The 23,382-nt window shown below is 39.3% G+C and overlaps 1 protein-coding gene across 2 annotated transcripts in view; it reads left to right on the top strand.

Moving 5' to 3' along the window:
• Nucleotides 1-11,660, top strand: part of LYPD6B (LY6/PLAUR domain containing 6B) — a 130,360-nt gene extending 118,700 nt beyond the window's left edge. Inside the window, exons 7-8 of one of the 2 annotated variants that reach the window (XR_012154247.1) lie at nt 4,209-4,310; nt 11,632-11,660. The gene's annotated coding sequence lies outside the window, so the exon portion shown is untranslated. Of the gene's footprint in view, nt 1-4,208; nt 4,696-11,631 lie in introns of those variants that run through there. The other variant, XR_012154246.1, reaches the window with a different exon arrangement.
• Nucleotides 11,661-23,382: the final 11,722 nt, after the last annotated feature.

The raw sequence follows: 23,382 nt of genomic DNA on the forward strand, positions 1-23,382 counted from the left end.
ATTGGTAGCAGAGTTCTTGGCTTTGAAGGTCAGCGTCTCAATGGAGGAAAAGTCTCCAGTTGGGCACAAAGAAAAACCGTGGAACATGCAATTAGTGATCACCTGTGAAAAGTTTGACTTTCCCAGCATCACAAAGGAAATCTGTGGCTGAGGCAGGGATAGAATCCAGTCTAGCATTCAACTGTTTTACACACAAGACTATCCTTTCTTTTTCTGCAATCCCCTATCTCAGTTGCATAGCTTCCAGCTTCTGTAACTAATGAGACAGGGTCCTATGGACAGCAGCCTCCTTCACAATACAACTCTGTGCCCTGAATGAGACAGGGATCCTGTGGAAGGAATAGTATTTTGTCATGTATTCAAAGACTGCATGCTCTTAATGAGGAGACTGAATAAGGGCTGCTTATATCTGGCATTTCCTAATTTTTGAGTGCTTGATTTTGCAATCTTAATATTCTTTTAATTCAATTATTATTAATAATATAACTTGCTATTTTAAAAAAACCCTGACAAAACCAGATGTTGAATCATATGGAACCATATTGACTCCTCAACTGGTGGCCAACAAGGTTGCAATTCAGCTGGTCAAACTTTTGTGACAGAAATTTTACGTCAGAAAATGCTGAATTCAATGAAATCTAAACATTCTATGCGGACGTGTCTATTCCATCAAAACTTTTAACAGAATACAGGCAGGTTGGTCTGGCTTCCTGCCATCCCTCCTGGCTCCCTGGCAGCCTACCTGCTAGGCTGCCTAGCACCCCAGCATCCTGCCTGATGGGTTGCCTGGCTCCACATCTGGCTGCCTGCCCAGGTACCTGGGATACTGGGTCCCTGGCTTCTGAGGATGCCTGGCTTGCAAGTTCCCTGGGCTGGTGAGCTTCTTAGGCTGTCCAGTTGCCTGCATGCCAGGCTGCCTGGCCAGTATGCAGGGAGCTGGCAGCCTGCCTACCAGGTAGAGAGCCAGGCTGTGCCTGCCTGTCTCCTAGGCAGGCAGCTGGTGCTTGGCAAGCCCAGGCAACCAAGGTGCTGGCAAGTCCAGGCAGCTGGTGAGCTGGGCAGTCACACCCACCTGCCAGGGGGACAGCTGGAGAGCCAGCAAGCCCAGGCAGCAGGAACATTTTAGTCCCATGAAAAATTTTGAGGTTTTGAATTATTGTCCCAGTTCAGGCCAATTTTTTTCTCCCCCAGAACTCGCTGTTTTTTTAGTGGTATGGAGATTTTGTTTCCTGGCCAGCTCTAGTTGAGCCTTTAAGATCCACAGTGTTGACCACTACCAAACCGTGCTGCCTGTAATGAAAAGAAAAGTTGTATGTGTTTAGATTTTCAGGGGAATATCTCCATTCATTTTGGGCTTTCTCATATGGGCTGAGCAGTTCCTGCAGTATTTTGAGCACCCTTAGCTCACACGAACTGCCAGTGGTAGGAATTGACCCCTCCGCTCCCGGCAGCCATTAGGTGTCTGTGTAGTGCCTTTTCAAGCATATTATGAAACTGACAAAAGGAGGTTTATGACATGAATTGTCACATGCTATGGTGTTGTGACCTGGGGGCACCAACCATGCACAACAATGTTTTCTGGCCCCACACTCCAACCCCAATCCCAGCCTGGTGCAGAGGGCAGGCCCTGGCGGGGGTGAAAACAGAGCAAGCTGTGGGCTATGTTGCAGTGCCACTCCAATTTGGTCCAACTGCCCCTCCACTATGATGGAGAGGCAGCCAGGCCTCTCCATGCACAAGGTCTCCATACCCAGAAAAGGGAGCTGGGCCCAGCACCGCGGAACAAGAGTCGCTGCTACTGGGAGAGTGTGGGACAGGTTTGCCCTCCCCCACCCACTCCAGAGCTTCCCCTTTGCATCAGGCTAGGATTAGGATTGTGGTGCTGGGGCAGAGGGTGCTGCTATGGATGGTCAGTGCACCCTCATCAGAAGGAGGAGGATTGCAACTAGGGCTTACATTCTTATAGAGTATTTCCTGGAGTGCCCCCCTCCCCTATCCCCTGCAGTGTGCTATACAAACTCCTCCAGGGGTTTTGAAAATAGCTTGGCTGAATTTAAGCCCTGATTGAATCCATTGAATATGGAGGCTACATCCACCACTGCTTAGCAAGTCTGTGTTAGTTTTAGTGGTTATAATACACAGGCATGACAACGTGTGAAATTAGCAAGCCAATAGGTATAATTGAAAGTAGCACCACCAATGACCCATTGCCCCTCCTGGTTGCAAAACATGGTTTTGCAACTGCAGAAGTGGACCAAGATGAAGTTGTTTTCGGGAGTGGGCTTGCTTTTCTAAGTGGAAAAAAGAATAAGACCATTTCCCTGACCCTCCATGTACCATAATAGATGCTTTGTGGGGTGTGCTTACTATACTAACTTAGCACCAGTGGAAACGTAGGGTGGAATCCTGGTCCCAGTGAAGTCAGTGGGGGTTTTGCCATCTCAGACTGTGGTCATCATTCCTTGTAAGTAAGTTTGGGCCTGGTGAATATGTGGGTGGAGGATGGAAAGGGGAATGAACATACTTATTGTATGTATACTCATTGTCCTGGACTGCTGAACTTCCATTACAATTTGGCATGGTTGCTTTAAAATTTAGTATGAGTGGAAAGTATTCTGTTAGAAAGCTCCAATTATCAAAAGTAGGAAAACACTCTGAAGATGTTCAGTGTTTTGAATGATGGAATATATTTGTGCAAGGATAAAAGCTACGGTACTGCAGGAAAAGGTTTAAAGGTCACATCACAGTGTTCCTTTGTTTTCCTTTGCTTTGGCCTTTTACTGCTGCTTATTAGTTTTTAAACCACCTCCCCTTATGTTGTGCCACTATAAACAGAAGAAAGAGTGATGTGATGCTATTCTGAAGTGACAATCCTATGGTAAAGTTGAATGTATGTACTTTGGAATGAGGTACAAATTAGGAGGTGGGGATAGAACCACTCATTTCAGTAATATGAAAACAAAATGAATATAGTGTTTGGTTAGTACAGTGTAGCAGTTCTGAAACTTCCATTTGAACTAAACAAAAGTTCCGTTTGGCTTTTGTAAACACATTATTCTTGCATTTGTTTTTCCTCTTTTAGTTTCCATTGTACAGGTTGTGTTGTCTGACCTTTCCCACTGTGTTCCTACAGAAGTGTTACACTTGACTACATTATACCAATGTTTGTGTTTAACATGATTTTTCATCCTCTATTTCTCATCCCTATTGAGCTTTCCTTTATTATTGTTTGTTTTTACTGTTGTGGCACCCGGAGGCCCTGTTCAGGATGGCAGCCCCACCAAGTGCTGTTTGTACACAGAATAAAGGACAGTCCCTGCGCCAAAGAGCTAACAGACTAATTTGTGACAAGGTGCTAAAATGGGATGTAAAGTCAGAAGGAATTAGGGAAGGAGGATGAAGGGAATAACAACAACTTACGTTTACTCAGGTTAAGTATAATCAAGTCAATTAGCCAAGTTTAGAAAGGTATTTTTTCTTTACAATACTCTGTGGCCGAATATACTTTGTGTTTAGGAAAATATTTCCTAGTATCTGTTTTAAATGTGTTTCTCTTCTCATTCATTCCATCTTGTTCTTGTATCACACTTGGTAAGTAGGAGTAGCTGATTGACCTTTCTGTGACATTGATTTTGGATTCCAGGGAGAAAAAGAACTACTCACAGAATAAACGAGAGAGAGAGTGAGAGTGTGTGTGTGTGTCACACACACACACACATACACACACAGATATACATTGTAACCCCCACCAGTTATACCACAGGCAACATATATACCAAAAAATAAACAAACAGCCCTCTGTTCCATGCTTGAATAATGTTGTGTCTATGACAGAAATATCTGAGGGCCTCACAGACATTATTAATGAATTTAGGCTCCTGAGTATGGTGGGGAAATAATATCCTCACTTTACAGAGGAATTGGTATACAAGAGACCCCTTTTCTCCTAGGGGTGCATCCAGTGCTTTAACCACAACACCACTCATCCTCTCGATCTGCAATTCTTGATTCATGTTCCAGCTTCCAAGAATTGTGTTAGCATTTTGAAATCACTTAGCTTCTCTTTCTTTCTCCTTAAAATTATCAGCTACATTGTCTACATTGTCAGCTGGACACACACAAGCGAATATGACTTATATTATGGCTATTTTCTTGTAGTGAGATACCTCTTCAATCTATGTTTAATGATGCTTATATGCTTCTTCCAGGTAGAACTCAGAACACTACTGAGTCTATCATCAGATATATTTTGGAATTCCATTCACGGCTTTGACAAACAAGACTGTGTCCCCAAACCAACTCTATGCAAGGTTCTTATACTATTCTTTCTTCTACGTTGTTTAACTTTGAAAAGAATATACGGCTGAAGAACAGTATGACACGCTAAAGGAAACATGGGATATGTATTTTGAAAAGCAATGTTTAAATGATCAGTGTAAGTTTTGAATACAATAGGTGAAATCCTTGCTTGATTGAAGTCAATGGGAATTTTGCCATTGACTTTATTTGGGCAAGGATTTCACCCAATATATGTGGTGGTTACATGCACAATTCCTTATTTTAAAACAAATGAGAGTAGTACAAATGGCAGGCAAAAATCTGTCAGCCTACAGTCCATTAAGCCATTATTGTGATAATACGAATGAATTACTGTGATAAGGTTATTCTGGGTAGATCCTACTAATTTAAATAAGGCTGGCTAAAGTGATTTGTATATGATGAATCATATGAAGAATACTGAATTGTTTCTCCTAGCACTTGAAAATTTGTTTGTGTGTATAAACAATATTTGAGTTGACAGCCAAAGTGGCAAAGCTAATTGACCTGAGGCAATAAATATCCAAAGCCTTACCTTCTTATTGTGATTGTTAAATGAACTATGCAGTACAGAATTGATGGAAGAACTGATGTTAGCTGGGAGAAATAATCTAAAGAAATAGAATGAAATAGAATGTTACTGTCGCCATCTGAAAGAACAGTAATAATACTTAGCTTTTTATATAGCACTTTTCGTCAGTAGCTCACAAAGTGCTTTACAATGGAGGAGAGCATCATTATCCCCATTTTACAGTGGAGAAACTCAGGCACAAGGAGGTGAAGTGCCTTGCCCAAGGTCTCCCCGTAGGCCAATGGCAGAGCCAGGAAGAGAACCCACATCTCACATTAATCATCATCCCCTGATTTATAACTTTTAAATTTGGTGCCAGCAGGTACACTGTGTATCACCCTGGGACAAAAACATGATGAAGATGGGTCTTTATATGCAATGAGAGTTGCAAGAATCACACTTATGAGGAGACACAATTGTCAATATATTTTAATTAAGGGACATGGGATATTTCCCATGGTACAAAGACTGTTGGGTACTCAGCTCACACTGAAAGCCAGTGGGAGTTCGATGCTTAACTCACATGTGTGCCTTTGAAAATCTGCTCCTTAATCTGAATCTTCCTCCAAAGGTTCTCCGTGTATTGTCTTTTATTCATTTTTATTCTCCCCCAAATCAAATAAAGACAAAGTGCATCCAAATAAAGGCAACCAGTATCCAATTTTCTGGAACTTGAAACATGATTTTAAGGGCCAGCTTGTGGTAGCATTAGTCATATTGGGTAGTACCTCACCCCATGTATAGTCCCAATGAAGTGAATGAGGCTATGGGTTGACTAAGTTTTACCCAATGTGACACAATCTGCCCTAAATTTACATTGCTTATCACAGGAAACTTGGGAATCTGAAGTCATCCTCTTCACCTGATTCCCCACTGCCATTCAGTGTCTTAGCCAGTGTTATGGCCATGAGTTCCTGAAATATTTAAGGTTACTGAACTCAGCTTACTTTACAGAAAACACAGTGGTAACATGATGATGCTTGGTAAAAGGAGCTCCAGCTGTGGGGCCATTCCTAATCATTCAGTTATTTTATGAAAGGAGATGAATGAAGGGTCATGAGAGAGAGAAACAAAAAAGCTTCCAAATAGGACTATTTTCTGCAGATCATAGGTCAAGTTTGACAGTGTCACTTTAAGAAATAGCCTTGTGTGTCTGGCATAAAGGGCTTAGAAAATTATGGCGTAGGCACCATAGAAAATGCTAAGATAAACAGGCATCGTAAAAGTGTGCAAAACCTAGTCATCTGAAAGAAAGAAAATTGAGTAATTTAAAATCAGCAAAGTGAAAGCAGAGACGGATGGGAACTCTGACCAGAGGTACATATAGTTACCCTTGCAGGTTAATTTGAAGCTCCTCTTTACAATGTCTTGCTTGTAGTTTCCATGATAATGCACATTATGGTTCTGACCCTTAAAAAGGGGCCTCTTCCAGGTAACATGCAATGTCATTAGTTATTGTTTTGACTAATTTCTCACTGGCTCTGTCACCATTGTGACACCAAGAAGGTCTTTCTAAAAAGTAGGTTCTCTGAGTGTGTTACTCATAGATCAGTCTTCTGGAGGTTGAACTCGATTAATGAGCATTTTATTTTCTATAGAGCCTGGAGAAAGTGGGAGCATATGGTGCCTCCTCTCAATTTCTTCACATTTATTTGAACACCACTGCTTTTGGAATTTCACTTATACATTATGAGAAGCCCTGAAGTCCTCTCCCTGACCCTTTCTTTTTCAGTTTGGTGTACCTAGAGGAAAATCTAGAATAAGAGTAGTTTGTTTTTCATTTTACTTTACAGTAACAGCCACTGCTGAAAACCAGCAGGTACCCCCGCCAGTCTAAGCCCGTTTAGGGAGATAGAATGGCTAATGTAAACAGCCTGGACGTTTGAAAGACATGGAAAACACAATGTCTCTGTGGAAAGGAATAGACTATACCCTTTACAAGGGTTTTGGCTTTACAGAAGTTTTCATTAAGGCTTGATCTGCCCCTGGGAGGTGCTGTACAGATCAGCTGAGGTTACATTATTGAGCGGGTAGGTTCACTTAATGGAAAACGATGAGCTCTTGAATGAAGTGTTAATGGATATTTGAGACCAAAAATACACAAGATTTATTTTAGAAAAAGTCCCCCTCCTGTTTCAAAGTTTATATTCAGATGTGGGGCAAGGCAGAACTGGTAGGTGGAGGGTGTAAAACAACTGTGTTTTCGTGGTTTAAACATTATCCTGCATGGCACTGAGTCACCACAAATGCTATAAACTCATGAAACAGCCTTAGGTTTGTGTTCTCCAGAAACCTTGGAAAAATGCATTTGGGTTCTCAAATTTCAGAGCCTATGCATCTAGCTATTATCCTACAAAAATGGGTGACTTTATACTAAAAGTTGTCTAGGTGACATTTCTTTTTTGAATAATGTATTTGACTAGTTATTTATTTCAGAAGGGTTGTATAAGGGCTTGTCTACAAATGGAGTTATTCAGGGATAACTCCACATGTGGACACTCTTATTCTGGAATGAGGATGCCTTGTTCTTGTTTAGCTTAACATACTTTGAAAGTGGAGTCAGGTAAATAGGAGCAAGGCAGTCTTATTCCACAATACATGTATCCACACATGGACTTATTCCAGAATAGCTATTCCTGAATAACTCCATATGTAAACAAACCATTAGTAGTTTAAAGTGTCAGGTGTGAAATGCCTAGGTTCCCTGAAATCATGGGTTTGAACCATGGCCCCATTACCTCAGCCCTTCTGTGTTAGATAATGTGAGATTCATGCAGTGTAATGGGCATGTGACTTAGGCTCTCTCTGCTCATTATGAAAATTAAATATCCCATGGCGCTTTTCATAAGAGCAAGGGTTTCTCTCAAAACCATTGGCCAACTGCTGCCTTCCTCTCCCTACCACCAGGAGTGGTTACATGGTTCCCGTAAGAATAAACTGCCTGATCCTGAGCACCCGCAGTTATTGAAGTCAGTGGAATTGCACATGCTCAACCCCTCTCAAGATCAGGCTTAGAGTATGCAAATCCACCATCCACCAGGACGAAATTTGCTGTATGTAAAATTATCATTTCTTACAAGCTGCCCTAGAGCGGCTTAATCATTCCTGTGTGTGAGGCTTGTTAATTGGAAAAAAAAATCAAACCTAGTGTTGGATAGAGCATGCAGACCCTTCCTCATGTGAGTAGCCCTTCTTGATGTTCTCAGTTTCAATAGGTAGAGTTCAGAGTAAGGGTTTCCAGGACTGAGCCCAAAGTCTTTGTAATTCCGTTTTTGCGATTCAATTCCTGTCCATGTTTTATCCTTCTAACTCATTTAACCCTTTCCTGGCAATCTGCCTTCTCACAGTGGAAAGAACCAGATATTTTCAGCATTTTGAAGAGAGATTGTTATGATAATGTAATAATTTATGAGCATTTGAGTGATTACAACAGTTTCTTGTAACTACCTCTAAGCCACTCTGCATTTACATTTGAAAGAAAGGGAGAGATAGAGAGATTGCTTAGAGGAATGTACTACTATATTTTAATTCCTTCGCTGCCTATTTTCCCCTCAGGTTGCTCACATACTGTAATGCTGGTTAGCCTCATTGGAAATTATACCCATGTACCCAAGGAAGCATACGTTCCCTGTAGTGGTATTTTTTGGAAAAAATATTTATGAAAATGGGTTGCTATAAGGATGTTCATTGTAGTTTGGGGCTCTTTTCTCATTAGCATTACACCCTTATTACTTTTTTCATTAAAATATTTTATTCAGAATATTTTTACATAAATAATGTAAACTAACTAAATAAATAATGAAGACCAGCAGAATGTGGTCTCTTTCTCTCCTCTTTGTTTTATTCTTCTGTAAAACTGCACTATTGTATATTCTGTGAATGCATATGTTAAAAAGACAGGACAGCACACTGTGAAAGCTCCGTGTACAGATTTTGGACAATATGTTGACTATTCATTTTATGAATATCTCTGTTTTATACAGAGATGGGCCAAAGCAAAACCAGAGAACCAGAGTCCCCATATTTTGTTAAAAATCCAGAACTGAAATTAGCAACTGTTCTTTTCTCTTTAATAGGCTGGTGAAAAACATTGGAGCCAAATATATTTTGTGTGTTTGAAATCTGATTCAAATATTGCACCTTGCATCTACTAGTAATGTTTTGTATTCAGAGGTGGAGTCACTAGCACTAGTCAACCATTTTTGAATTTTGTGTATTCACTGTGCCTGATGATATCTTCTGATGAGGGGAGTTCATAGCCATTGTAGGATCCTTCATTATTAAGCTCAGCACTGGAGACGCTATGGAAGAGTTATTGAAACTCTGCACAGTTTTTATCTTCCTGAGTGCCAGCAGACTTACAATAAACAGGAAACTTGCCTTTTGCTGTCTCATATTTGATCCAGACATTTGTAATGAAAGAGGTCAAGGGACCCAAGCAATTTTTTTACTTTCATAATTGACACAGCAAGCCCAGAGATGCCAGGGCTCAGCCCCGGCAAGCCATGGCACAAATTAAGCACTGGATCCAGAAAGTGCAAAGTAAAGATCTTGTTCACTTAGCAGAACCAAAATTCAGTCCCGGGCACTGGGAAGTAGACAGTTTGCCACAATAATTAATTATGGCTTGTGCTGAATACAATACAGTAATTTGGTTCGAGAGGGCAGTTGTCATGCTCAGTTGATCTGTTCATATTGGCAATAACTCAAGTTCATTAAAATACTTTTAATGGAAAACATATTTTACTAATGAGCTTTTTCCATTGGGACATCGTTCTCTATTGTGTGAAAAATTGTCCAGAAAACTAGTCAACAAGGGACCGCAATTGCACTTACATTTTCCTCCCTCCCTGTTCTTGCTACAGAGCATGACTGGTCCATTTAATGTGTGAACTTTAGAAAACAAAAATTATCTTGCTTTAATGCAATATCTCTGAATTGCAGAAGGCTGGAGTAATTACTGCAATGCCTGCTTATGTTCTGAATTTCCTTTCATTTTGCTAAAATTAACTGAGATTTGTATAGGGAGAGATGGCAGTGGGATGAATACAAACTCTCTTTTGCTAAATCAAATGTATGTGCACAAATTACTTTAAAATATTTTTAAATTAAATGTGAAACTAGAAGGAGACAAGTCACATCATGTTCCCCATGGGTTGAATTCTCCCCATCATGATGGCCAGCAGGAGGTCTATGCAGTGCTAAATTCATGTCCTCAAAATAGGGTTAAAATGGATCTTGGTGCATTAGGCCTTTTGCTATCTCTCAGTGCATGGATGATTTTTACCTTATGTGATCTGAAATTGAGACACAAATGGCAAAAGAACTGTTTCTGGATTGTTGGGACAATGTGCATGCTAATACATAAAACCCAGTTGCTGAAGATCATCAGTTGGTTCAAGAGGACAGTTATCATTCTTAGTTAGTCTGTCAATATTGGCAGTAGATCAAGTTTGTAAAAACGAGTTTCATGGAAAACCTATTTTAGTAATGAGAATCTGCCATTGGGACATCATTCTCTGTTGTTGATGATCAGCTTTTCTTTAATCTTAAAAGAATAAACCATCTCAGGAGATACCACCATTAATAATACAATAATGGAGGTGTTCTTGCTAAATATTTAGCATTCTGGAATCATTTCTGGATCTAAATAAGTGATCCCTTAGAACACCATTAGCACAAAGGAAAAAGTGATGGGATGAACATGGCATTGAACCTTGGCACCAGGTCTTCCTACTTCAGGTCAGAGTTCACAGTTCAAGCCAATCTCTGCTCAGCTTTAACTATCATAGTGCTAACATCTCACTATAGCAAGCAGAATCAAGACACCCAGCAAATTCACTTCAGGATTTCATTTCAGGAGTGTTTAAGTCCAGAGTTTAGGTGATGGAGTTACTTCGAAGAACAGCAGACTTTTGTTTGTTTAAAAAAAAATGTGTATGCTACAGCGGCTTATTATCGCCTAGGCCGGCAAATTTGCAGGGACGGCAAATTTATAATAGCAGCATTTTTGTAATCTTGGCATCAGTGACGCCGTGATTCTGCCAATCACAGCACGTATTGAAACCACCAATGACGGTGCGACACCATTTAGTAAACATACTCGCGAGAATCCCAAACGTTAATAATATGACCGGAAGGAAGAAATTAAGCAGTTCTCAGTTAAAAAACAAACAAACAAACAAAAAAAGGCTATACAAAAGAAAGAAAGGGAAAATGAAATGACAGCAAAAATGCGCAAAATAGATTCCTTTGTTATATCAGTTAGTGCTGACAGTGAGACAGAAAAAATAGTTGAAAGTAGTAGTGAAGTAAAAAGTGAAAATATTGGTGTTGATATTGAAAATATTGATGTGATTAAAGTACATATTGAAACTAACTGAGAAATTTCGGCTGCGGTTAGTGTTGAAGAAAATACTCCAAATACTAGCATATCAGAGACTACCGGGAATCATGCTGATCTGGATATCTTTGACAATACTGCAGAGATTTGCGAATCACGTCAATCAGAAATTCAATCTGACACTGAAATATCTACCATAAGTGACGACCCGGCCCAACGGATATTGAATGATGCTACAATTGAGTATTTATCAAAGCATGGTATTAAACAAAATATCGATAGTGATTTTACTAACTCAGAAAGACAATATACTGATAAAATGTGTGTTCTAACAAAAAATGTGTTTGAACGACATCTTTTAAACAGTGAAGTAAAGCCACGGCAATATCTTCTATATTAGGAGAACAAAGGAACCATGTTTTGTGCCCCATGTCGATTATTCGGAGGGATCTCTAGTCTGGTGACGAGTGGATACCATGATTGGAAAAACATATCAGCTCGACTACGTGAACATGAAAATTCGACTGAACATAAAACATGTGTACTGACAATGGTGAGGAGAGGCGAGATATCTGGAAGAATTTATACGAATTTAAAATTTCAAATGGAAGAAGATATTATTTATTGGAGAAATGTGTTGAAGAGGATTGTAGCAGTGGTAAAGAAACTTTCAAGCAGAGGACTTGCATTTAGAGGTAAGGTGGAAAAATGTGGATCACCTTATAATGGCAATTACATGATGGCCCTTGAGCTTGTCACAGAATTCGATCCATTTTTAGCAAATCACATTGCACATTACGGAAATGAAGGTTGAGGTAACATATCTTATCTTTCATCCTATACATGTAATGAATTTATAGAACTGATGGCTTCAAATGTGATCTCAAATATTATTAAAGAAGTAAAGAGGCCAAATATTTCTCGATAAGCATTGAGTCAACTCCCGACATATCTCATGTTGATCAATTGGCTTTTATACTGTGATATGTAAATGATGATGGCATACCAGTAGAGAGGTTTCTTTGTTTTTTTACCAAATACTGGCCACAAATCAGAACAGTTAGCTGATGCTCTACTTTCAACTTTTGAATTGTTATGGATTAGATATCGCAAACTGCTGTGGCCAGTCGTACGACAATGCCACTAACATGTCTGGTGTATATCGCGGGTTGTAAGCAAGAATAAAGAATATAAATCCTTATGCTGTGTTTGTGCCTTGCTCTGCGCATTCTTTAAACCTGGTTGGAGTATGTGCAGCAGAAAGTTGTCAAGAAGCACGTTCATTTTTCTTAACTGTCCAACATCTTTATTTTTTTCTTTTCATTTTTTTCTGCCTCTACTCACCAGTGGGAGATTTTACTATCTGATTTGAAGCCAGGCAGTAAAATAACAAAAAGACTTTCTGAGACTTGATGGTCGTCTCGAGTGGAAGCTTGTCATAATTTGAGTGAAAACTGGAATGCTATAATTAAAGCCTTAAATACAGTAAAGGAAGATGCTACTGAGAAACCTGTTACATGTAATGAAGCTGCAGGCCTGCAGCGAAAACTCGATCGACTTAAGGCAGCTTTTATGGCTGTATTTTGGAGCTCACTCTTGGATTGATTTCATATAACTAGCCAAAAACTGCAAAATATTAATATTGATATACAGACAGTTGTAGAACTCTACAACTCACTAATAGGATACATTAACTCTGTACAGGGCTTGTTTGATATGTACAAAGAGAAAGCCAAAGAAAAATCTGAAACTGATACGAATTTGACACAAGGCAAAAAGAAAGCGTAAACTTCAATCTGATGACACGCAAAGGTGAAGTGGAAATGTGTGGTAGAGATAAATTTAAAGTAGATACCTTTTAAACAATACTAGACCTTGTATGCTCTGAATTAAAATGCAGAAATAATGCGTATCAAGAAATTTATGGCAGATTTTAGTTTCTCTCTAACATTCCCAATACTTCAACAACAGATATAACAGTTCACGCTAAAAAATTACAGCTATGCTACCAAGGAGATTTAGAAGAATCATTCATGAATGAGTGTCTTCCTTTTTTATCGTATTTGGAAGGTGTTGAAATTCCTGAAAAGTGAAAAGAAGTCAATTTTAAGATATTGCAGCCTTCTTCGAAATCAAAACATTCATTCAGTATATCCAAATATTGATATTGCCTTCCGAATGTTTGCACACCTGCTACAAACTGTTCAGTAGAACGATCATTTTTTGGCATTAAAAAGGGTGAAAAACTATTTGAGGGCTAATCTCAGTGAAGAAAAATTAAACTCCCTTTCTCTCCTGACAATTGAAAAGGATCTAACAACTTCTCCGGATTATACGGAATTAATTAATAAATTTTCCGCTCAAAGGTGTAGGCGAAAACAAATGTAACTACTTACTACTCACATACTTTTATTTCTTTTATAGTATCTACATAAAATAAAAAATAAATGTTTGATATACACTGGACCGCAGCTTGAATGTGGGGTTTTGGATCCATGCGCGGTCCCGCACTATAAGCAAAATCATGCTATACAGACGCATGTTCAAGCGAGGGTCTGCTGTACTTGTAATTTTATTTATAATAAAACTTGTAAATGTTCAATTATTTTAATGATATTTAGATTCATTTTAGTTCAAACAAATTTGTAAAAAAACTAAAACTAGTTCATATGGGGCCAGGGGCAAAAATTATTTCAGGGCCTAGGGGTGGGAAAATCATTAATCCGCCACTGGTATGCTATATTTACAGATGTTAAGGAGCCTTCTCCTTTTGCTATACCGCTGCATCCTGGGGAATTTCTCATTAGGTTGTTTAGCCAAAGATTCTGACGAACTAATAAGCACCAGCAATAATCATACTATGGGAAGTCTATTGATTTCTTTTCCTTTTTATTAATTCCTCATAGACAGTTGTTTAATGCTGTAATTTGTGCACTTAAAGGGGAATTTTAGTGGCTCAATGTCAATTTAATTATCTCACTCATTCACTGAATAGTAATTTTGTGTTAGCTTGACCATAGCTTCCTTTAAGCTGCTGCATTTGGAAATATAATCAGATCTTTCTGTGCCTGTGCTCCCCAGATAACTCTCATAAACATACACATATGCAGTTTTTTTCCGCCAGGCCTCCACACAGCTTTAAGGGCTTGTTTATTTTGGCATCTGATTCAACGCCAAATCCTGCTAGACTTACACAGTTAGTCTGTAAGGTGAGCAGGATGTGGGCATAGATCTTGGCACTAGAGATGTAGATATCAATCTGCATGAAGCAAATAAGCAATGAGTGACCTCACTTTCCAGAACCCGTCATGTCATCTGCTGATTTATATGTCTGAGTATGGACAGGATTAAGAAGCTTTCACATGGTGTGGATCTAATTCATATATTTACAAACAGTTTTTAAGCTGTCAAATCTCTGCTTTAAAATATTTATGCAGCTGACTGTAGATTGTTGGATTTAGTACATGCTGTGTTTTCTTTCCTCTGTCCAACACATCAGATTATCTGGGTTAATACATATCTCATTAGGGCAATGAGAAGGGCTACAGTGAATTCTGATTCCTCCTAGGGGGAGGTTCATGTCTTAACCATGTTTGCCACAATAATCTATTAGCTTCAAAACATTGCTCCAAACAGGGTCAATAACTATAGATCAACCTGTTCCCTATAGGAGGCAGGAATTTTTATAAATTTGGATTCAGTAACACTAATGTAGTCATTATGAATTTATGCATTGAGTCCTTGCAGGGTTGGGAGGAAATAATGTCTCTGAGAGTGTCTGTCCCCCTCCCTATCAGTAGAACCCATTTTCATAGCGCCAAGGGAAAAAGAAAGCATGCCGTGCAATTCACTACCTTCGCATAAGTCTGGATGGAAAATAGTGCGGCTTTTAAAACTTCAGCTTTCAGTGGAAGGCCTGGTCTGAACTCCAAGTCTTGGTTTGTGTGTTCTCTCTGGACGTTCTCAGCCCTTAGAGCCTTAGAAAGGGAGTCCTTTGCAGCATTCCAGAGGGAACTTTCCAGTCAATTAAAGAGCAGTAGGAGAGGCCCCAAAGAGAGTTCTGTCTAGTCCTGCCTGAAAGACGATGAGATGACTAGAGCTGGTTGAACATTTTTTTGGCAGAACATTTTTCCATTGGAAAGTGCAGTTTCATCAAAATCTAAATGTCAGTTTAGGAACATGTCAATTTTGGGGACATTTTCTACTGGAAAACTTCAGAACAATTTGTTTCAAGTTTTTTGTTGTATTTTGATAATGTTGAAATGTTTCATGTCAGCTTTATTACTTTGTTTAATTTTATTTTGACTTTTACATTATATGTAACATTAATGTTATATTTATGTATTATATTTTACATTTATATTAAATGTTTTCATATTATCTATATGAACCAATTTGATGCTTCAAAATCTAAATCTTTTTGGAACTTGCATTTCATGGAAAATGTAAAAATTCTGACTTTTCATCCTAATTTGGGACTTTTTTTCCCCAAAGTATTGTAATTTCTTGCTTTTTAATTGTAATTGCACTTTTTCATCAGCTGTGATAGTGACCATTGCATGAGGTTTCACGGGTGGGGAAGAAATGGGGAGATCCTCAGTGGCACAGCAGCCATTCAGAAATGGCTACTCTCCCAGGATACAAAATCTTGATGATTTCTCAGTCACGTTATTATTGAGGTAGCTGGTGAGATTTTTGGCTTAGGGAGGTGTGAAAGGTGAAGTGCAATTCATAATAAAAGGCCTCATGCTGAAAGTTCCCAAACTTTACTGGGTTTATTTGAGCCTAGTAAAAAGTATAGCCGGTCTGTATCACTGCCAATGGCTTGGAGCTAGTTTCCTTCTGAGAAAGAAGTAGAAAAGAAGAGCTGAGAAAGAATGAGTTGGAGAAATGGTAAAAACTTCCCAGAAATATACATTTGTGCTGAAAGGCCTCTGAATACTCAGCTACCCTTTGGCAATGTGCTGCAAGACAAAACAGAATGAATGGGGCTCAGTTTTTCTCTTGCCATCTTTACTTTGGCAGAGAACACTGCAGAAGATAGTAAATTGCTTCTTGATTTGATTTGAAAAAATCGGATACTTTACACCAGCAATTAGTTTCTCATTATTGTAGTCCTACTTAACATCTAGATTTCAGAGATTTCTATATACAGCATCCTTTATTTTAGAAACTGGGAGATAACAGGGGTATCTATTACAGTTGAATAATTTTTTTTAAAGTTAGACTAAAGTTCATATATTTGCCTGGGATTTAAGATCTCGGCATTTGAAATGAATCAGGAATATCTGGTCTTGTTAAAACCTAACCACATTTTTCTGTGAATTTTAATGAAACACGCCTTACAACTGGTTACTTATTTGTAAAAGATGCAAGCCATATTTCTTTAAAAATTATTTTCACAGTCCAGTACAGCTGCAAATGCTCCTCTACCATGTTACCGATATTTTCACTTTAATTAATTAGTGCTGCAGTGTTTGAATTTCACAGTCTTCAAGGGGGATGTTTATTTACAAACAGATATTTTTCATTTGCAATCTTTTAAAATGTAGAAACATTTCTCTTGGTGATACCCTGTATAAATGCTTCTTTTTATTAAACTTTAGTTTGGACCAAATTTAAATTGACAATATTGTTTTAAGTCCATAGAAAACCTTTAGTCCACCAGTCCACAAAATGATCAATAATAAGAATGATTTTCAACCACAGTTCTTAAAAACAATTGCTCTTTAAACATTCAGGTAGCATCTGTATGTGAACTGCATGGATTGCAAATGAAATTTACCTGTAGTAATTAAAATAAGGTTTTATAATTAGTTCCTTTTAAATTATTCTAAGTGAAATTAAATAGAGCTACCTTGTAAAATAATGTCTGTCCTAAATGGTTTTTGAGCACAAATGCATTCCCTCCCTTATTTCATAGCAGTTGTTAAATTATTACAAGATCTGTGGGATATTTTGCATTAAGATTTCGTAGGAAGTATAGAATGCAGCTTTTTTCTATCTTTTTTTCATTCTTGTAAAAAAGATAGAGAAGATCTTTCAGCACTGCGTGTCTGTAGGAGGTCTGCATCCAGGCCTTACTAAGGCCATCAGTTTTTGTCTTTCACAGAACAGGAGACAGTTTTCTGTCTTCACTATCTGACAAAATTACAGACATCTTCCTCGGGGGGTGGAGGGAGAAGAGAATCACGTCCACAAACACAAACTGTAAAGATCCTCTTTTCATGTTGTTGTTGTTGTCCACGTTGTCATTAATTACAACACAAAGCTTCTGATTGGGGGAATGTTATATCAGAGATGCCAAACGGTCAGCAGAACACTAAACTCTGCAAAATGATATGCCTCATGAATTTATTGCTGGGTAAAGATGCTGTTGTGAGAGCCTTGGAGATTGAAGTCCCTGTTTTATCCACACAAAAGGCTTATCACCAGCAGAAAGAATGCGGAAAATGTGCCTTCACCTCTGCGAGAGAACACGACCACTTTGACAGGAGAGAGTGGTTCAGTCTCCAGGCCTATTTATCCCTTCTCCTCTCGGCTGACTTCCAACCAGAGTGAAATTAGTGCCCGGAACCATGGTACTTTTTGTGATAGGGACCAATCCACTAGGAACCGGACTAGGGCTACCAAATCCATTTTCCACAGGTCACCAAACAGCCATCAGATTGTAAATGATATTCCAGAAAAGTTACTTGCTTTTAATGTTCACTCTTAAATTGTTAAGCTTTTTTAGGGTAAGGACCATCTTTTTTGTTCAGTGTTTGCACAGTGCCTGGAACAATGGGGTCCTGATCCAGGACTGGGTCTCCCAAGTGCTACCACAATACAAATACAATACAAATAATTCAGTTAACCTTTTATTATGTTAATGTCAAATGAACATAGACCAGATCTAAAATATTTTAAACCTAAAGTCAAACGACAGTGTTTATTTGTTGCCACAGTTCATTTGATCTTATATAAAACCAAAACTCCCACTGGGATTTTTTTTTTAACAAATCGGTGTAAAAGTTTTAATTATTTTAATAAATCTGGGCAGGGCTGCTTGAATATTTCATCATTGGGATTGGTAGGAGTGAAAGAAGGGGGAAAAGAAACTAAGTGAATAAATTCTGCTTCCTCTTTTCTTCTCCTTGGCCAAATCTAGTTTTTAACGTGCTTTTAAGTTTTTCCTATTGTCATTGCCAGGCTGGCTGAGTTAGCTCTTCTGAAAACTGTGCTCTTCCCGACAGAAGAATCTGAGCCTAATTCACCCCTGAAATAACAGCACTGAAGTCAAAGGAGTTACACTAAAGATGAATTTGGCCCAGTGTTTCCAAAATGTCCATTCAGCTCAGTATGGGAACAGCAGAGGTAGGAAGCCATTAAAATCTGGTGTTACTACAGTGCATGATTGTTATTAATCACTTATATGGTGGTAGAGTTTAGAAGCCTCAGCTCAGTTGGGCCCCCTTTATGTTACACTCTCTTCAGATACAGTATGTGACAGTCCCTGCCCCAAAGAGCTTGCAGTCTAAAAAACTAGGGGAATCAGAATGGACAGAAAATAGTCATTTATCTTCTTAAAATTTGAGATGTTAATATCAGAGGGGTCCAGGGATGCTCCTGGAAGGCATGACAAGTTTGAGTCTTCAACGTTTTTTTTTTAATTGGGGTGCACGGCTCCTCTGTGTTTTCATCACTTCATAAGTTCTTTCACCCATCATGTTTGTTAGCTCTTCTGTTACTTGAAGTCTTTACTTCTCACTCCCTATGTGCAGATATCACATCCCCAAGGGATGCTCATTAGAGAAAACATTTTCTTTAGCTGATGCCTCTTTTCAAGCTTTCAAAGTACATGCAAATGAAATAAATCAGATAGCTTCCAGGGGATGGTAATGTATCAACCTTCAAAAGACAGAGAAGATCAACCAGGAAGTTGTACACCCATTAAATTGTCTTTTATATAATGTGCAGGAAATGAACAGTAAAATTAGAAGGAAGATGATACTGTAAAGGACAGGTAACCAGTTACCATCAATAAACAGAAGATGCTGCTGTGATGTGATATGACTTTTCCTTGCAGTTAAGGCATAGATTGGAGTTTTTGCCTCTGGACGGCACCAGTTCATGTTACATTTGAGGCACCTGGAGAAAAGATGGTCCCTTCTACTGGAAGAGAAATGACTCTCCGAAGTTGGGAAGCACTTCCACAAGTTGTTTTCAGGCCCTCCTCTGCCTCCACTGGAGCATTGGCCTTGAGCCACTGCGGCCTTCCATTGCAGGCCAGGGAGCAGTGCCCAAAGTCAATGTCCAGATCATCCAGTGTCTGCTTTTAAAAATGCATTTTCAATATAAATACTAAAGAATACATGTCATATTTAGTAATTATTATTATTTTATTAGCATTCATGAAGCACCCATCACTGTAATGTCTGGGTACTATTTAACATTTAGGCTTAATAGCAAATTACATTTCCTAAACGTGGGAAGGTGCACTCTGTGATCCACTGTGGCCACAAACAACCGGTATTTAATTTTAGAGATGGAAAAGCCTAAAAATACTTATTAATCAAAAATGTTTATAAAATGCAAGGGGGATACAAATGCATTCTTTCATGAAACTCCTTGGAACCCTCCTTCAAGGTTTCTAAGTTTCTTGTTTCTAAGTTTCAAGGTTGCTTGTTTCTAAGTGGTGGTGCACTAAATAATTTTGTCCCATTTAATAACAGTCCATAAAAATCATTTTTCTTCTCTCTGCTTTGCCAGTTAAAGCCTCACTTGAACTCCAACAATGTGGCTTTTTCTACAGTCAGCTTCCACCATGATGGAAGACAAATAAGAACAGAGACAGATAGATTAGATAGAAACTGCAATCTAAGGGCCTGATCCGATTCCTGCTGAAGTCCATGGACAGCCTTCAACTGACTTCATTGGACAGCTGACGGATGCCTAAAAGAAATGTAACTTTTCGAGCACACATATGGATAATTTTGCATGTTAAAATTGATTAATGGCTGCTTTCTCCAAAATGTGAGATAATGTTCTTGGGTGAAAATGATCTGTCCCTCACATTCTTGTGCAATAGTGAACAACAGCAGTCACTTGTGGAGTTATAAATTAGTGCAAGAAAATAGATATACAATTGTTACTTTTGAAAATCTTGCCCTGTGGTACTTTACACCACATTCTGTACATCTTACAGAGAGTGGAGTTAAAACTGTTTTCAACCTCCAGCTAGAAAGAGTTTCATAACTACTCAAGTCAGAAAACTGAAGGCAGTCAACAGATGTGTACAGTTTCCATGAGTGCATATCATGCTAGAATGTGTATGTCAGTGTTTGTACACATTAAATTACCACTCCTAAGTGAAAGTAATGACACTCTTCTGTCTTGATTTTCCTCCCACATTTCAGACATTTAGAGAAAGAAATGTCATTGTCAAATGTACATTGAGCAATAGGAATGGTCTGGGAAAGCAGTAGCATTCCAGTGAATTTCTCTTGTCTTGTTTGCTCTTCTATAAAACAGAAATTGCAATGACAGTCTTTCATACTATATACCCATGTGACTTTCTATACAGCAATATTTATCACCCAGCTTGATCAAAATCTTTTAAGAATACCGTTGAAGAAACGGATCCTTTCTTCATATTATTTTAAGTTGAAGGCGAATCTGTCAATTGTTTTTGTTGTCAAAGTAGAGAACACCAAAGTGGTTTTAAATAGCAAATCAAAGCCGTGGTGTGAGTCTAATACAGTGGTTTTCAAACTTTTTTTCTGGCAACTCAGTTGAAGAAAATTGTTGATGCCCACGACACAACAGAGCTGGGGATGAGGGATTTCGGGTGTAGGAGGGGCTCAGGGCTGGGGCAGAGGGTTGGGCTGCAGGGGTCAGGGCTGTGGGATGGAGCTGGGAATGAGGGGTTCAGGGTGTGGGAGGGGGGTCAGGGCTGGGGCAGGGGGTTGGGGTGTGGAGGGGGTCAGGGCTCTGGGCTGGGGTGCAGGCTCTGTGGTGGGACCAGGGATGAGGGGTTTGGGGTGCAGGAGGGGCTCCGGGTTGCGGGGGGCTCATGGCTGGGGCAGGGGATTGGGGTGCAGGTTTTGGGCGTGGTCTTACCTTGGACGGCTCCTGGTCAGCGGCACAGAGGGAGGACTAAGCCAGGCTTCCTGCTTGTCCTGGCACCGCAGACTGCGCTCCCCGCAGGAAGCAACCGGCAGCAGGTCTGGCTCCTAAGCAGAAGCGGCTCTGCGCGGCTCTTGCCTGCAGGCACTGCCCCCAGCCAGCTCCCATTGGCTGGGTGCTCGGGGACAGTGGCAGCGTGTGGAGCCCCGTGTTCCACCGCTTAGGAGCCGGACCCGCTGCTGGCTGCTTCCAGGGTGCAGCGCTGTCAGATCAGGTAGGAACTAGCCTGTCTTAGCCGGGCAGCACCGCTGACAGGACTTTTAACAACCCGGTTGGCGGTGCTTACCACAGCCGCCGTGACCCAGTGCCTTACGTTCTGCGACCCAGTACTGGGTCTCAACCCACAGTTTGAGAACCATTGGTTTAATGTACGTCCGTAACAGATTTCTGCTGGTAGTAGCTTGAGCCTTTAAGCTGTTTGATTTTGTTTTGTTACATAGCCCTAGGAGTGAGCTCTGTCTCCCACTAAGAAGCTTCTCCAGCCATCAGACTTTCTCCTCTGTCATTGTTCACTTAGAAAACCCTTTGATTAATTTGGCTTTATGACAAATTTGTCTTTTAACGAATAATGCAATTAAAATCAAATACAGTTGCTGCCCTAACCATCAAAAATCTGCAGCTTTGCAGGATTTAATTGAATGATATTTGATTTGCTATTTATTTCCTCCTGTTTATGGGTTTTTATCTAGAGCTAGATTTTTCTGTCATTGCAGCCATTCCAAAGTATTTCATTCGCATACAGAAGATGTGCTGAAACTAAAATCCTGGAATTGGTCTGGATAAACACATATTCTCACTTTATGCTTTAAATTTCATCACATATCATCTTGATAGTTTATTAAAAACGAGAAGACTCTAAATCACTTTTCAGCTCCCTTCAGCTTGGGGCTGCAAGCCACTGAAATGGCCCTCAGGATAACGTAGAACAGCGTAAAGTCAGTCCAAGGTTTGCCAGAGAGCTGTGTGCTCTGGTCCTGGCTCTTCCTGCCTTCGCATGTTCCCCACACATAGATCTTAATTATTTGTTGGCAACTTCTGCATAATATAACAATGCTTAAGATTTAATCCCTACTTAGCACTTTGGTATGCCCCACTTAAGCCCCTTGGCATTAGCCAAATGCATCCCCATTAAGTGGAATTTTTGCTAATATTGGCAGTAAGGTATTTTTGCTAATATTGCTAAAAGTCAGGATATCTGGGTTCCATTCTTGATTCTTCCAATGGCTCTCTGTATCTCAGTTTCCCAATCTGAAAATAGGCTAATATTTTATCCACTTTGTAAAGACCTCTCAAATCTCTGGGGGGGAAATGTTATTAAGTGCTATGTCATTTATTATTATGAAAACTCTGTGAGTTCACCTACATGATCGTTGTCAAATTCACCTGTGATATTTAAGAAATTATTTAAGTAGCATCTTTACCTGCAACAATATCACCATGTGTTCTGATTCAGTTCAATATCAAATTTAAGCAGGCTTAAGACTGGATGGTACTTGAAAAAAAGCCTCCAGGAGCAATAGTGCTGGCGAGTGTCTAGGTAATAGGGCTATCTGAGTAACTAAATATTTGCATCAGGTGCAGGTCTGAAAAAAAAAAAATTCTGGTTGACCCAAAGCAAAGATGTTTCAAATTTTTCAACAAAACAAATTAAAAAAAATTCATTTGGACTTCAAGGATTATTACATTAAAAAAATTAGGAGAAATTCCAAAATGAAACCTTTTTCCAAAACAAAAGTTAAAACGTATCATTTTAGAAATGCCAAAATGAGCCATTTTGACATTTTCTTTCTTTCTTTCTTTTTTTTTTTTTTTTTTTTTTACAAAAATTGTCCCAAATTCATGTTGCTTTGCTTGACCTGAATCCGCATTTTTGGGGAGGGAAGGGGAGAGGTTCTGCATGAGCAATTTCACCCAGCTCTACTAGGTAACTCTTTCTCACCCAAGTCAGTACCGAACTAATGTCCCAGCGTGGCGTGACAAGGGA

Source organism: Lepidochelys kempii, chromosome 11 (genome assembly GCF_965140265.1).
Source record: "Lepidochelys kempii isolate rLepKem1 chromosome 11, rLepKem1.hap2, whole genome shotgun sequence".
Taxonomy (NCBI): Eukaryota; Metazoa; Chordata; order Testudines; family Cheloniidae; genus Lepidochelys; species Lepidochelys kempii.